The 9585-nt window shown below is 44.6% G+C and overlaps 41 non-coding genes across 41 annotated transcripts; all 41 read left to right on the forward strand.

Annotated features, from left to right (window-relative positions):
- The first annotated feature begins 25 nt into the window (after positions 1-25).
- Positions 26-144, forward strand: LOC144391138 (5S ribosomal RNA). Its single transcript, XR_013455023.1, has one exon. It is a non-coding gene; the product is annotated as a 5S ribosomal RNA (ribosomal RNA).
- Positions 145-261: 117 nt separating this feature from the next.
- Positions 262-380, forward strand: LOC144398823 (5S ribosomal RNA). Its single transcript, XR_013460970.1, has one exon. It is a non-coding gene; the product is annotated as a 5S ribosomal RNA (ribosomal RNA).
- Positions 381-496: 116 nt separating this feature from the next.
- Positions 497-615, forward strand: LOC144397486 (5S ribosomal RNA). Its single transcript, XR_013459632.1, has one exon. It is a non-coding gene; the product is annotated as a 5S ribosomal RNA (ribosomal RNA).
- A 116-nt stretch (positions 616-731) lies between these two features.
- Positions 732-850, forward strand: LOC144391170 (5S ribosomal RNA). Its single transcript, XR_013455058.1, has one exon. It is a non-coding gene; the product is annotated as a 5S ribosomal RNA (ribosomal RNA).
- Positions 851-967: 117 nt separating this feature from the next.
- Positions 968-1086, forward strand: LOC144399662 (5S ribosomal RNA). Its single transcript, XR_013461808.1, has one exon. It is a non-coding gene; the product is annotated as a 5S ribosomal RNA (ribosomal RNA).
- Positions 1087-1203: 117 nt separating this feature from the next.
- On the forward strand, positions 1204-1322 carry LOC144396014 (5S ribosomal RNA). The gene has a single exon (XR_013458160.1). It is a non-coding gene; the product is annotated as a 5S ribosomal RNA (ribosomal RNA).
- A 116-nt stretch (positions 1323-1438) lies between these two features.
- On the forward strand, positions 1439-1557 carry LOC144391214 (5S ribosomal RNA). The gene has a single exon (XR_013455101.1). It is a non-coding gene; the product is annotated as a 5S ribosomal RNA (ribosomal RNA).
- A 117-nt stretch (positions 1558-1674) lies between these two features.
- Positions 1675-1793, forward strand: LOC144396015 (5S ribosomal RNA). Its single transcript, XR_013458161.1, has one exon. It is a non-coding gene; the product is annotated as a 5S ribosomal RNA (ribosomal RNA).
- Positions 1794-1909: 116 nt separating this feature from the next.
- On the forward strand, positions 1910-2028 carry LOC144398762 (5S ribosomal RNA). The gene has a single exon (XR_013460909.1). It is a non-coding gene; the product is annotated as a 5S ribosomal RNA (ribosomal RNA).
- A 117-nt stretch (positions 2029-2145) lies between these two features.
- On the forward strand, positions 2146-2264 carry LOC144396016 (5S ribosomal RNA). The gene has a single exon (XR_013458162.1). It is a non-coding gene; the product is annotated as a 5S ribosomal RNA (ribosomal RNA).
- Positions 2265-2380: 116 nt separating this feature from the next.
- On the forward strand, positions 2381-2499 carry LOC144391234 (5S ribosomal RNA). The gene has a single exon (XR_013455135.1). It is a non-coding gene; the product is annotated as a 5S ribosomal RNA (ribosomal RNA).
- A 117-nt stretch (positions 2500-2616) lies between these two features.
- Positions 2617-2735, forward strand: LOC144396017 (5S ribosomal RNA). The gene has a single exon (XR_013458163.1). It is a non-coding gene; the product is annotated as a 5S ribosomal RNA (ribosomal RNA).
- A 116-nt stretch (positions 2736-2851) lies between these two features.
- Positions 2852-2970, forward strand: LOC144397174 (5S ribosomal RNA). The gene has a single exon (XR_013459319.1). It is a non-coding gene; the product is annotated as a 5S ribosomal RNA (ribosomal RNA).
- A 117-nt stretch (positions 2971-3087) lies between these two features.
- LOC144396018 (5S ribosomal RNA) lies at positions 3088-3206 on the forward strand. The gene has a single exon (XR_013458164.1). It is a non-coding gene; the product is annotated as a 5S ribosomal RNA (ribosomal RNA).
- Positions 3207-3322: 116 nt separating this feature from the next.
- LOC144391261 (5S ribosomal RNA) lies at positions 3323-3441 on the forward strand. Its single transcript, XR_013455174.1, has one exon. It is a non-coding gene; the product is annotated as a 5S ribosomal RNA (ribosomal RNA).
- Positions 3442-3558: 117 nt separating this feature from the next.
- LOC144391497 (5S ribosomal RNA) lies at positions 3559-3677 on the forward strand. Its single transcript, XR_013455299.1, has one exon. It is a non-coding gene; the product is annotated as a 5S ribosomal RNA (ribosomal RNA).
- Positions 3678-3793: 116 nt separating this feature from the next.
- LOC144396019 (5S ribosomal RNA) lies at positions 3794-3912 on the forward strand. Its single transcript, XR_013458165.1, has one exon. It is a non-coding gene; the product is annotated as a 5S ribosomal RNA (ribosomal RNA).
- A 116-nt stretch (positions 3913-4028) lies between these two features.
- LOC144391288 (5S ribosomal RNA) lies at positions 4029-4147 on the forward strand. The gene has a single exon (XR_013455200.1). It is a non-coding gene; the product is annotated as a 5S ribosomal RNA (ribosomal RNA).
- A 117-nt stretch (positions 4148-4264) lies between these two features.
- On the forward strand, positions 4265-4383 carry LOC144391508 (5S ribosomal RNA). The gene has a single exon (XR_013455300.1). It is a non-coding gene; the product is annotated as a 5S ribosomal RNA (ribosomal RNA).
- Positions 4384-4499: 116 nt separating this feature from the next.
- Positions 4500-4618, forward strand: LOC144399318 (5S ribosomal RNA). The gene has a single exon (XR_013461463.1). It is a non-coding gene; the product is annotated as a 5S ribosomal RNA (ribosomal RNA).
- Positions 4619-4734: 116 nt separating this feature from the next.
- On the forward strand, positions 4735-4853 carry LOC144401585 (5S ribosomal RNA). The gene has a single exon (XR_013463520.1). It is a non-coding gene; the product is annotated as a 5S ribosomal RNA (ribosomal RNA).
- Positions 4854-4970: 117 nt separating this feature from the next.
- LOC144399663 (5S ribosomal RNA) lies at positions 4971-5089 on the forward strand. The gene has a single exon (XR_013461809.1). It is a non-coding gene; the product is annotated as a 5S ribosomal RNA (ribosomal RNA).
- Positions 5090-5206: 117 nt separating this feature from the next.
- Positions 5207-5325, forward strand: LOC144396021 (5S ribosomal RNA). The gene has a single exon (XR_013458167.1). It is a non-coding gene; the product is annotated as a 5S ribosomal RNA (ribosomal RNA).
- A 116-nt stretch (positions 5326-5441) lies between these two features.
- Positions 5442-5560, forward strand: LOC144391325 (5S ribosomal RNA). Its single transcript, XR_013455242.1, has one exon. It is a non-coding gene; the product is annotated as a 5S ribosomal RNA (ribosomal RNA).
- Positions 5561-5677: 117 nt separating this feature from the next.
- Positions 5678-5796, forward strand: LOC144401586 (5S ribosomal RNA). Its single transcript, XR_013463521.1, has one exon. It is a non-coding gene; the product is annotated as a 5S ribosomal RNA (ribosomal RNA).
- Positions 5797-5912: 116 nt separating this feature from the next.
- Positions 5913-6031, forward strand: LOC144396022 (5S ribosomal RNA). Its single transcript, XR_013458168.1, has one exon. It is a non-coding gene; the product is annotated as a 5S ribosomal RNA (ribosomal RNA).
- Positions 6032-6147: 116 nt separating this feature from the next.
- Positions 6148-6266, forward strand: LOC144397175 (5S ribosomal RNA). The gene has a single exon (XR_013459320.1). It is a non-coding gene; the product is annotated as a 5S ribosomal RNA (ribosomal RNA).
- A 117-nt stretch (positions 6267-6383) lies between these two features.
- On the forward strand, positions 6384-6502 carry LOC144396023 (5S ribosomal RNA). Its single transcript, XR_013458169.1, has one exon. It is a non-coding gene; the product is annotated as a 5S ribosomal RNA (ribosomal RNA).
- A 116-nt stretch (positions 6503-6618) lies between these two features.
- On the forward strand, positions 6619-6737 carry LOC144391364 (5S ribosomal RNA). Its single transcript, XR_013455272.1, has one exon. It is a non-coding gene; the product is annotated as a 5S ribosomal RNA (ribosomal RNA).
- A 117-nt stretch (positions 6738-6854) lies between these two features.
- Positions 6855-6973, forward strand: LOC144391519 (5S ribosomal RNA). Its single transcript, XR_013455301.1, has one exon. It is a non-coding gene; the product is annotated as a 5S ribosomal RNA (ribosomal RNA).
- Positions 6974-7089: 116 nt separating this feature from the next.
- LOC144396024 (5S ribosomal RNA) lies at positions 7090-7208 on the forward strand. The gene has a single exon (XR_013458170.1). It is a non-coding gene; the product is annotated as a 5S ribosomal RNA (ribosomal RNA).
- A 116-nt stretch (positions 7209-7324) lies between these two features.
- On the forward strand, positions 7325-7443 carry LOC144391431 (5S ribosomal RNA). Its single transcript, XR_013455293.1, has one exon. It is a non-coding gene; the product is annotated as a 5S ribosomal RNA (ribosomal RNA).
- A 117-nt stretch (positions 7444-7560) lies between these two features.
- On the forward strand, positions 7561-7679 carry LOC144391530 (5S ribosomal RNA). The gene has a single exon (XR_013455302.1). It is a non-coding gene; the product is annotated as a 5S ribosomal RNA (ribosomal RNA).
- A 116-nt stretch (positions 7680-7795) lies between these two features.
- LOC144397487 (5S ribosomal RNA) lies at positions 7796-7914 on the forward strand. Its single transcript, XR_013459633.1, has one exon. It is a non-coding gene; the product is annotated as a 5S ribosomal RNA (ribosomal RNA).
- A 116-nt stretch (positions 7915-8030) lies between these two features.
- Positions 8031-8149, forward strand: LOC144401587 (5S ribosomal RNA). The gene has a single exon (XR_013463522.1). It is a non-coding gene; the product is annotated as a 5S ribosomal RNA (ribosomal RNA).
- A 117-nt stretch (positions 8150-8266) lies between these two features.
- LOC144399664 (5S ribosomal RNA) lies at positions 8267-8385 on the forward strand. The gene has a single exon (XR_013461810.1). It is a non-coding gene; the product is annotated as a 5S ribosomal RNA (ribosomal RNA).
- Positions 8386-8502: 117 nt separating this feature from the next.
- LOC144396025 (5S ribosomal RNA) lies at positions 8503-8621 on the forward strand. The gene has a single exon (XR_013458171.1). It is a non-coding gene; the product is annotated as a 5S ribosomal RNA (ribosomal RNA).
- A 116-nt stretch (positions 8622-8737) lies between these two features.
- Positions 8738-8856, forward strand: LOC144391552 (5S ribosomal RNA). Its single transcript, XR_013455304.1, has one exon. It is a non-coding gene; the product is annotated as a 5S ribosomal RNA (ribosomal RNA).
- A 117-nt stretch (positions 8857-8973) lies between these two features.
- Positions 8974-9092, forward strand: LOC144396026 (5S ribosomal RNA). The gene has a single exon (XR_013458172.1). It is a non-coding gene; the product is annotated as a 5S ribosomal RNA (ribosomal RNA).
- Positions 9093-9208: 116 nt separating this feature from the next.
- Positions 9209-9327, forward strand: LOC144397176 (5S ribosomal RNA). The gene has a single exon (XR_013459321.1). It is a non-coding gene; the product is annotated as a 5S ribosomal RNA (ribosomal RNA).
- Positions 9328-9444: 117 nt separating this feature from the next.
- Positions 9445-9563, forward strand: LOC144391672 (5S ribosomal RNA). Its single transcript, XR_013455315.1, has one exon. It is a non-coding gene; the product is annotated as a 5S ribosomal RNA (ribosomal RNA).
- The last annotated feature ends 22 nt before the right edge of the window (positions 9564-9585 follow it).

Consider the following 9585-nt stretch of genomic DNA (forward strand, 5'->3'; position numbering starts at 1 on the left):
AAGATTAGGAAGAGGACATACAGTTGCTTACGGCCATACCTCTCTGGCTCCGCCTGATCTCGTCAGATCTCAGAAGCTAAGCAGAGTAGGGCCTGGTTAGTACTTGGATGGAAGACCGCCTGGGAATCCCAGGTGCCGTAAGCTTTTTCATTTCTCTCTCTGGAAGAAATCGAGAAGGCATTAGAAAGTGACTCCTTTTTCATTATCTAAACTCCAAAACCTTTGACACATTTTAAAATATTAGGAAGAGGACATACAGTTGCTTACGGCCATACCTCTCTGGCTTCGCCTGATCTTGTCTGATCTCAGAAGCTAAGCAGAGTAGGGCCTGGTTAGTACTTGGATGGAAGACCGCCTGGGAATCCCAGGTGCTGTAAGCTTTTTCATTTCGATCTGTAAAAGACACAGAGAAGGCCTTAGAAAGTGACTCCATTTAATTGTCAAAACTACAAAACCTTTGACACATTTTAAAAGATTAGGTAGAGGACATACAGTTGCTTACGGCCATACCTCTCTGGCTCCGCCTGATCTCGTCAGATCTCAGAAGCTAAGCAGAGTAGGGCCTGGTTAGTACTTGGATGGAAGACCGCCTAGGAATCCCAGGTGCCGTAAGCTTTTTCATTTCTATCTGTAAAAGACACAGAGAAGGCCTTAGAAAGTGACTCCATTTCATTGTCAAAACTACAAAACCTTTGACACATTTTAAAAGATTAGGTAGAGGACATACAGTTGCTTACGGCCATACCTCTCTGGCTCCGCCTGATCTCGTCAGATCTCAGAAGCTAAGCAGAGTAGGGCCTGGTTAGTACTTGGATGGAAGACCGCCTGGGAATCCCAGGTGCCGTAAGCTTTTTCATTTCTCTCTCTGGAAGAAATCGAGAAGGCATTAGAAAGTGACTCCTTTTTCATTATCAAAACTCCAAAACCTTTGACACATTTTAAAAGATTAGGAAGAGGACATACAGTTGCTTACGGCCATACCTCTCTGGCTCGGCCTGATCTCGTCTGATCTCAGAAGCTAAGCAGAGTAGGGCCTGGTTAGTACTTGGATGGAAGACCGCCTGCGAATCCCAGGTGCTGTAAGCTTTTTCATTTCGATCTGTAAAAGACACAGAGAAGGCCTTAGAAAGTGACTCCTTTTTCATTATCAAAACTCCAAAACCTTTGACACATTTTAAAAGATTAGGTAGAGGACATACAGTTGCTTACGGCCATACCTCTCTGGCTCCGCCTGATCTCGTCTGATCTCAGAAGCTAAGCAGAGTAGGGCCTGGTTAGTACTTGGATGGAAGACCGCCTGGGAATCCCAGGTGCTGTAAGCTTTTTCATTTCGATCTGTAAAAGACACAGAGAAGGCCTTAGAAAGTGACTCCATTTCATTGTCAAAACTACAAAACCTTTGACACATTTTAAAAGATTAGGAAGAGGACATACAGTTGCTTACGGCCATACCTCTCTGGCTCCGCCTGATCTCGTCAGATCTCAGAAGCTAAGCAGAGTAGGGCCTGGTTAGTACTTGGATGGAAGACCGCCTGGGAATCCCAGGTGCCGTAAGCTTTTTCATTTCTCTCTCTGGAAGAAATCGAGAAGGCATTAGAAAGTGACTCCTTTTTCATTATCAAAACTCCAAAACCTTTGACACATTTTAAAAGATTAGGAAGAGGACATACAGTTGCTTACGGCCATACCTCTCTGGCTCCGCCTGATCTCGTCTGATCTCAGAAGCTAAGCAGAGTAGGGCCTGGTTAGTACTTGGATGGAAGACCGCCTGGGAATCCCAGGTGCTGTAAGCTTTTTCATTTCGATCTGTAAAAGACACAGAGAAGGCCTTAGAAAGTGACTCCATTTCATTGTCAAAACTACAAAACCTTTGACACATTTTAAAAGATTAGGAAGAGGACATACAGTTGCTTACGGCCATACCTCTCTTGCTCCGCCTGATCTCGTCTGATCTCAGAAGCTAAGCAGAGTAGGGCCTGGTTAGTACTTGGATGGAAGACCGCCTAGGAATCCCAGGTGCCGTAAGCTTTTTCATTTCTCTCTCTGGAAGAAATCGAGAAGGCATTAGAAAGTGACTCCTTTTTCATTATCAAAACTCCAAAACCTTTGACACATTTTAAAAGATTAGGAAGAGGACATACAGTTGCTTACGGCCATACCTCTCTGGCTCCGCCTGATCTCGTCTGATCTCAGAAGCTAAGCAGAGTAGGGCCTGGTTAGTACTTGGATGGAAGACCGCCTGGGAATCCCAGGTGCTGTAAGCTTTTTCATTTCGATCTGTAAAAGACACAGAGAAGGCCTTAGAAAGTGACTCCATTTCATTGTCAAAACTACAAAACCTTTGACACATTTTAAAAGATTAGGAAGAGGACATACGGTTGCTTACGGCCATACCTCTCTGGCTCCGCCTGATCTCGTCAGATCTCAGAAGCTAAGCAGAGTAGGGCCTGGTTAGTACTTGGATGGAAGACCGCCTGGGAATCCCAGGTGCCGTAAGCTTTTTCATTTCTCTCTCTGGAAGAAATCGAGAAGGCATTAGAAAGTGACTCCTTTTTCATTATCAAAACTCCAAAACCTTTGACACATTTTAAAAGATTAGGAAGAGGACATACAGTTGCTTACGGCCATACCTCTCTGGCTCCGCCTGATCTCGTCTGATCTCAGAAGCTAAGCAGAGTAGGGCCTGGTTAGTACTTGGATGGAAGACCGCCTGGGAATCCCAGGTGCTGTAAGCTTTTTCATTTCGATCTGTAAAAGACACAGAGAAGGCCTTAGAAAGTGACTCCATTTCATTGTCAAAACTACAAAACCTTTGACACATTTTAAAAGATTAGGAAGAGGACATACAGTTGCTTACGGCCATACCTCTCTTGCTCCGCCTGATCTCGTCTGATCTCAGAAGCTAAGCAGAGTAGGGCCTGGTTAGTACTTGGATGGAAGACCGCCTGGGAATCCCAGGTGCCGTAAGCTTTTTCATTTCTCTCTCTGGAAGAAATCGAGAAGGCATTAGAAAGTGACTCCTTTTTCATTATCAAAACTCCAAAACCTTTGACACATTTTAAAAGATTAGGAAGAGGACATACAGTTGCTTACGGCCATACCTCTCTGGCTCCGCCTGATCTCGTCTGATCTCAGAAGCTAAGCAGAGTAGGGCCTGGTTAGTACTTGGATGGAAGACCGCCTGGGAATCCCAGGTGCTGTAAGCTTTTTCATTTCGATCTGTAAAAGACACAGAGAAGGCCTTAGAAAGTGACTCCATTTCATTGTCAAAACTACAAAACCTTTGACACATTTTAAAAGATTAGGAAGAGGACATACAGTTGCTTACGGCCATACCTCTCTGGCTCCGCCTGATCTCGTCAGATCTCAGAAGCTAAGCAGAGTAGGGCCTGGTTAGTACTTGGATGGAAGACCGCCTGGGAATCCCAGGTGCCGTAAGCTTTTTCATTTCTCTCTCTGGAAGAAATCGAGAAGGCATTAGAAAGTGACTCCTTTTTCATTATCTAAACTCCAAAACCTTTGACACATTTTAAAATATTAGGAAGAGGACATACAGTTGCTTACGGCCATACCTCTCTGGCTTCGCCTGATCTCGTCTGATCTCAGAAGCTAAGCAGAGTAGGGCCTGGTTAGTACTTGGATGGAAGACCGCCTGGGAATCCCAGGTGCTGTAAGCTTTTTTATTTCGATCTGTAAAAGACACAGAGAAGGCCTTAGAAAGTGACTCCATTTCATTGTCAAAACTACAAAACCTTTGACACATTTTAAAAGATTAGGAAGAGGACATACAGTTGCTTACGGCCATACCTCTCTGGCTCCGCCTGATCTCGTCTGATCTCAGAAGCTAAGCAGAGTAGGGCCTGGTTAGTACTTGGATGGAAGACCGCCTGGGAATCCCAGGTGCTGTAAGCTTTTTCATTTCGATCTGTAAAAGACACAGAGAAGGCCTTAGAAAGTGACTCCATTTCATTGTCAAAACTACAAAACCTTTGACACATTTTAAAAGATTAGGAAGAGGACATACAGTTGCTTACGGCCATACCTCTCTGGCTCCGCCTGATCTCGTCAGATCTCAGAAGCTAAGCAGAGTAGGGCCTGGTTAGTACTTGGATGGAAGACCGCCTGGGAATCCCAGGTGCCGTAAGCTTTTTCATTTCTCTCTCTGGAAGAAATCGAGAAGGCATTAGAAAGTGACTCCTTTTTCATTATCTAAACTCCAAAACCTTTGACACATTTTAAAATATTAGGAAGAGGACATACAGTTGCTTACGGCCATACCTCTCTGGCTTCGCCTGATCTCGTCTGATCTCAGAAGCTAAGCAGAGTAGGGCCTGGTTAGTACTTGGATGGAAGACCGCCTGGGAATCCCAGGTGCTGTAAGCTTTTTCATTTCGATCTGTAAAAGACACAGAGAAGGCCTTAGAAAGTGACTCCATTTAATTGTCAAAACTACAAAACCTTTGACACATTTTAAAAGATTAGGTAGAGGACATACAGTTGCTTACGGCCATACCTCTCTGGCTCAGCCTGATCTCGTCAGATCTCAGAAGCTAAGCAGAGTAGGGCCTGGTTAGTACTTGGATGGAAGACCGCCTAGGAATCCCAGGTGCCGTAAGCTTTTTCATTTCGATCTGTAAAAGACACAGAGAAGGCCTTAGAAAGTGACTCCATTTCATTGTCAAAACTACAAAACCTTTGACACATTTTAAAAGATTAGGTAGAGGACATACAGTTGCTTACGGCCATACCTCTCTGGCTCCGCCTGATCTCGTCTGATCTCAGAAGCTAAGCAGAGTAGGGCCTGGTTAGTACTTGGATGGAAGACCGCCTGGGAATCCCAGGTGCCGTAAGCTTTTTCATTTCTCTCTCTGGAAGAAATCGAGAAGGCATTAGAAAGTGACTCCTTTTTCATTATCAAAACTCCAAAACCTTTGACACATTTTAAAAGATTAGGAAGAGGACATACAGTTGCTTACGGCCATACCTCTCTGGCTCGGCCTGATCTCGTCTGATCTCAGAAGCTAAGCAGAGTAGGGCCTGGTTAGTACTTGGATGGAAGACCGCCTGCGAATCCCAGGTGCTGTAAGCTTTTTCATTTCGATCTGTAAAAGACACAGAGAAGGCCTTAGAAAGTGACTCCTTTTTCATTATCAAAACTCCAAAACCTTTGACACATTTTAAAAGATTAGGTAGAGGACATACAGTTGCTTACGGCCATACCTCTCTGGCTCCGCCTGATCTCGTCTGATCTCAGAAGCTAAGCAGAGTAGGGCCTGGTTAGTACTTGGATGGAAGACCGCCTGGGAATCCCAGGTGCTGTAAGCTTTTTCATTTCGATCTGTAAAAGACACAGAGAAGGCCTTAGAAAGTGACTCCATTTCATTGTCAAAACTACAAAACCTTTGACACATTTTAAAAGATTAGGAAGAGGACATACAGTTGCTTACGGCCATACCTCTCTGGCTCCGCCTGATCTCGTCAGATCTCAGAAGCTAAGCAGAGTAGGGCCTGGTTAGTACTTGGATGGAAGACCGCCTGGGAATCCCAGGTGCCGTAAGCTTTTTCATTTCTCTCTCTGGAAGAAATGGAGAAGGCATTAGAAAGTGACTCCTTTTTCATTATCAAAACTCCAAAACCTTTGACACATTTTAAAAGATTAGGAAGAGGACATACAGTTGCTTACGGCCATACCTCTCTGGCTCCGCCTGATCTCGTCTGATCTCAGAAGCTAAGCAGAGTAGGGCCTGGTTAGTACTTGGATGGAAGACCGCCTGGGAATCCCAGGTGCCGTAAGCTTTTTCATTTCGATCTGTAAAAGACACAGAGAAGGCCTTAGAAAGTGACTCCATTTCATTGTCAAAACTACAAAACCTTTGACACATTTTAAAAGATTAGGAAGAGGACATACAGTTGCTTACGGCCATACCTCTCTGGCTCCGCCTGATCTCGTCTGATCTCAGAAGCTAAGCAGAGTAGGGCCTGGTTAGTACTTGGATGGAAGACCGCCTGGGAATCCCAGGTGCTGTAAGCTTTTTCATTTCGATCTGTAAAAGACACAGAGAAGGCCTTAGAAAGTGACTCCATTTCATTGTCAAAACTACAAAACCTTTGACACATTTTAAAAGATTAGGAAGAGGACATACAGTTGCTTACGGCCATACCTCTCTTGCTCCGCCTGATCTCGTCTGATCTCAGAAGCTAAGCAGAGTAGGGCCTGGTTAGTACTTGGATGGAAGACCGCCTGGGAATCCCAGGTGCCGTAAGCTTTTTCATTTCTCTCTCTGGAAGAAATCGAGAAGGCATTAGAAAGTGACTCCTTTTTCATTATCAAAACTCCAAAACCTTTGACACATTTTAAAAGATTAGGAAGAGGACATACAGTTGCTTACGGCCATACCTCTCTGGCTCCGCCTGATCTCGTCTGATCTCAGAAGCTAAGCAGAGTAGGGCCTGGTTAGTACTTGGATGGAAGACCGCCTGGGAATCCCAGGTGCTGTAAGCTTTTTCATTTCGATCTGTAAAAGACACAGAGAAGGCCTTAGAAAGTGACTCCATTTCATTGTCAAAACTACAAAACCTTTGACACATTTTAAAAGATTAGGAAGAGGACATACAGTTGCTTACGGCCATACCTCTCTGGCTCCGCCTGATCTCGTCAGATCTCAGAAGCTAAGCAGAGTAGGGCCTGGTTAGTACTTGGATGGAAGACCGCCTGGGAATCCCAGGTGCCGTAAGCTTTTTCATTTCTCTCTCTGGAAGAAATCGAGAAGGCATTAGAAAGTGACTCCTTTTTCATTATCTAAACTCCAAAACCTTTGACACATTTTAAAATATTAGGAAGAGGACATACAGTTGCTTACGGCCATACCTCTCTGGCTTCGCCTGATCTCGTCTGATCTCAGAAGCTAAGCAGAGTAGGGCCTGGTTAGTACTTGGATGGAAGACCGCCTGGGAATCCCAGGTGCTGTAAGCTTTTTTATTTCGATCTGTAAAAGACACAGAGAAGGCCTTAGAAAGTGACTCCATTTCATTGTCAAAACTACAAAACCTTTGACACATTTTAAAAGATTAGGAAGAGGACATACAGTTGCTTACGGCCATACCTCTCTGGCTCCGCCTGATCTCGTCTGATCTCAGAAGCTAAGCAGAGTAGGGCCTGGTTAGTACTTGGATGGAAGACCGCCTGGGAATCCCAGGTGCTGTAAGCTTTTTCATTTCGATCTGTAAAAGACACAGAGAAGGCCTTAGAAAGTGACTCCATTTCATTGTCAAAACTACAAAACCTTTGACACATTTTAAAAGATTAGGAAGAGGACATACAGTTGCTTACGGCCATACCTCTCTGGCTCCGCCTGATCTCGTCAGATCTCAGAAGCTAAGCAGAGTAGGGCCTGGTTAGTACTTGGATGGAAGACCGCCTGGGAATCCCAGGTGCCGTAAGCTTTTTCATTTCTCTCTCTGGAAGAAATCGAGAAGGCATTAGAAAGTGACTCCTTTTTCATTATCTAAACTCCAAAACCTTTGACACATTTTAAAATATTAGGAAGAGGACATACAGTTGCTTACGGCCATACCTCTCTGGCTTCGCCTGATCTCGTCTGATCTCAGAAGCTAAGCAGAGTAGGGCCTGGTTAGTACTTGGATGGAAGACCGCCTGGGAATCCCAGGTGCTGTAAGCTTTTTCATTTCGATCTGTAAAAGACACAGAGAAGGCCTTAGAAAGTGACTCCATTTAATTGTCAAAACTACAAAACCTTTGACACATTTTAAAAGATTAGGTAGAGGACATACAGTTGCTTACGGCCATACCTCTCTGGCTCCGCCTGATCTCGTCAGATCTCAGAAGCTAAGCAGAGTAGGGCCTGGTTAGTACTTGGATGGAAGACCGCCTAGGAATCCCAGGTGCCGTAAGCTTTTTCATTTCTATCTGTAAAAGACACAGAGAAGGCCTTAGAAAGTGACTCCATTTCATTGTCAAAACTACAAAACCTTTGACACATTTTAAAAGATTAGGTAGAGGACATACAGTTGCTTACGGCCATACCTCTCTGGCTCCGCCTGATCTCGTCTGATCTCAGAAGCTAAGCAGAGTAGGGCCTGGTTAGTACTTGGATGGAAGACCGCCTGGGAATCCCAGGTGCCGTAAGCTTTTTCATTTCTCTCTCTGGAAGAAATCGAGAAGGCATTAGAAAGTGACTCCTTTTTCATTATCAAAACTCCAAAACCTTTGACACATTTTAAAAGATTAGGAAGAGGACATACAGTTGCTTACGGCCATACCTCTCTGGCTCGGCCTGATCTCGTCTGATCTCAGAAGCTAAGCAGAGTAGGGCCTGGTTAGTACTTGGATGGAAGACCGCCTGCGAATCCCAGGTGCTGTAAGCTTTTTCATTTCGATCTGTAAAAGACACAGAGAAGGCCTTAGAAAGTGACTCCTTTTTCATTATCAAAACTCCAAAACCTTTGACACATTTTAAAAGATTAGGTAGAGGACATACAGTTGCTTACGGCCATACCTCTCTGGCTCCGCCTGATCTCGTCTGATCTCAGAAGCTAAGCAGAGTAGGGCCTGGTTAGTACTTGGATGGAAGACCGCCTGGGAATCCCAGGTGCTGTAAGCTTTTTCATTTCGATCTGTAAAAGACACAGAGAAGGCCTTAGAAAGTGACTCCATTTCATTGTCAAAACTACAAAACCTTTGACACATTTTAAAAGATTAGGAAGAGGACATACAGTTGCTTACGGCCATACCTCTCTGGCTCCGCCTGATCTCGTCAGATCTCAGAAGCTAAGCAGAGTAGGGCCTGGTTAGTACTTGGATGGAAGACCGCCTGGGAATCCCAGGTGCCGTAAGCTTTTTCATTTCTCTCTCTGGAAGAAATGGAGAAGGCATTAGAAAGTGACTCCTTTTTCATTATCAAAACTCCAAAACCTTTGACACATTTTAAAAGATTAGGAAGAGGACATACAGTTGCTTACGGCCATACCTCTCTGGCTCCGCCTGATCTCGTCTGATCTCAGAAGCTAAGCAGAGTAGGGCCTGGTTAGTACTTGGATGGAAGACCGCCTGGGAATCCCAGGTGCTGTAAGCTTTTTCATTTCGATCTGTAAAAGACACAGAGAAGGCCTTAGAAAGTGACTCCATTTCATTGTCAAAACTACAAAACCTTTGACACATTTTAAAAGATTAGGAAGAGGACATACAGTTGCTTACGGCCATACCTCTCTTGCTCCGCCTGATCTCGTCTGATCTCAGAAGCTAAGCAGAGTAGGGCCTGGTTAGTACTTGGATGGAAGACCGCCTGGGAATCCCAGGTGCCGTAAGCTTTTTCATTTCTCTCTCTGGAAGAAATCGAGAAGGCATTAGAAAGTGACTCCTTTTTCATTATCTAAACTCCAAAACCTTTGACACATTTTAAAATATTAGGAAGAGGACATACAGTTGCTTACGGCCATACCTCTCTGGCTCCGCCTGATCTCGTCAGATCTCAGAAGCTAAGCAGAGTAGGGCCTGGTTAGTACTTGGATGGAAGACCGCCTGGGAATCCCAGGTGCCGTAAGCTTTTTCATTTCTATCTGTAAAAG

This window comes from Gasterosteus aculeatus, chromosome 2 (assembly GCF_964276395.1).
Source record: "Gasterosteus aculeatus chromosome 2, fGasAcu3.hap1.1, whole genome shotgun sequence".
Taxonomy (NCBI): domain Eukaryota; kingdom Metazoa; phylum Chordata; class Actinopteri; order Perciformes; family Gasterosteidae; genus Gasterosteus; species Gasterosteus aculeatus.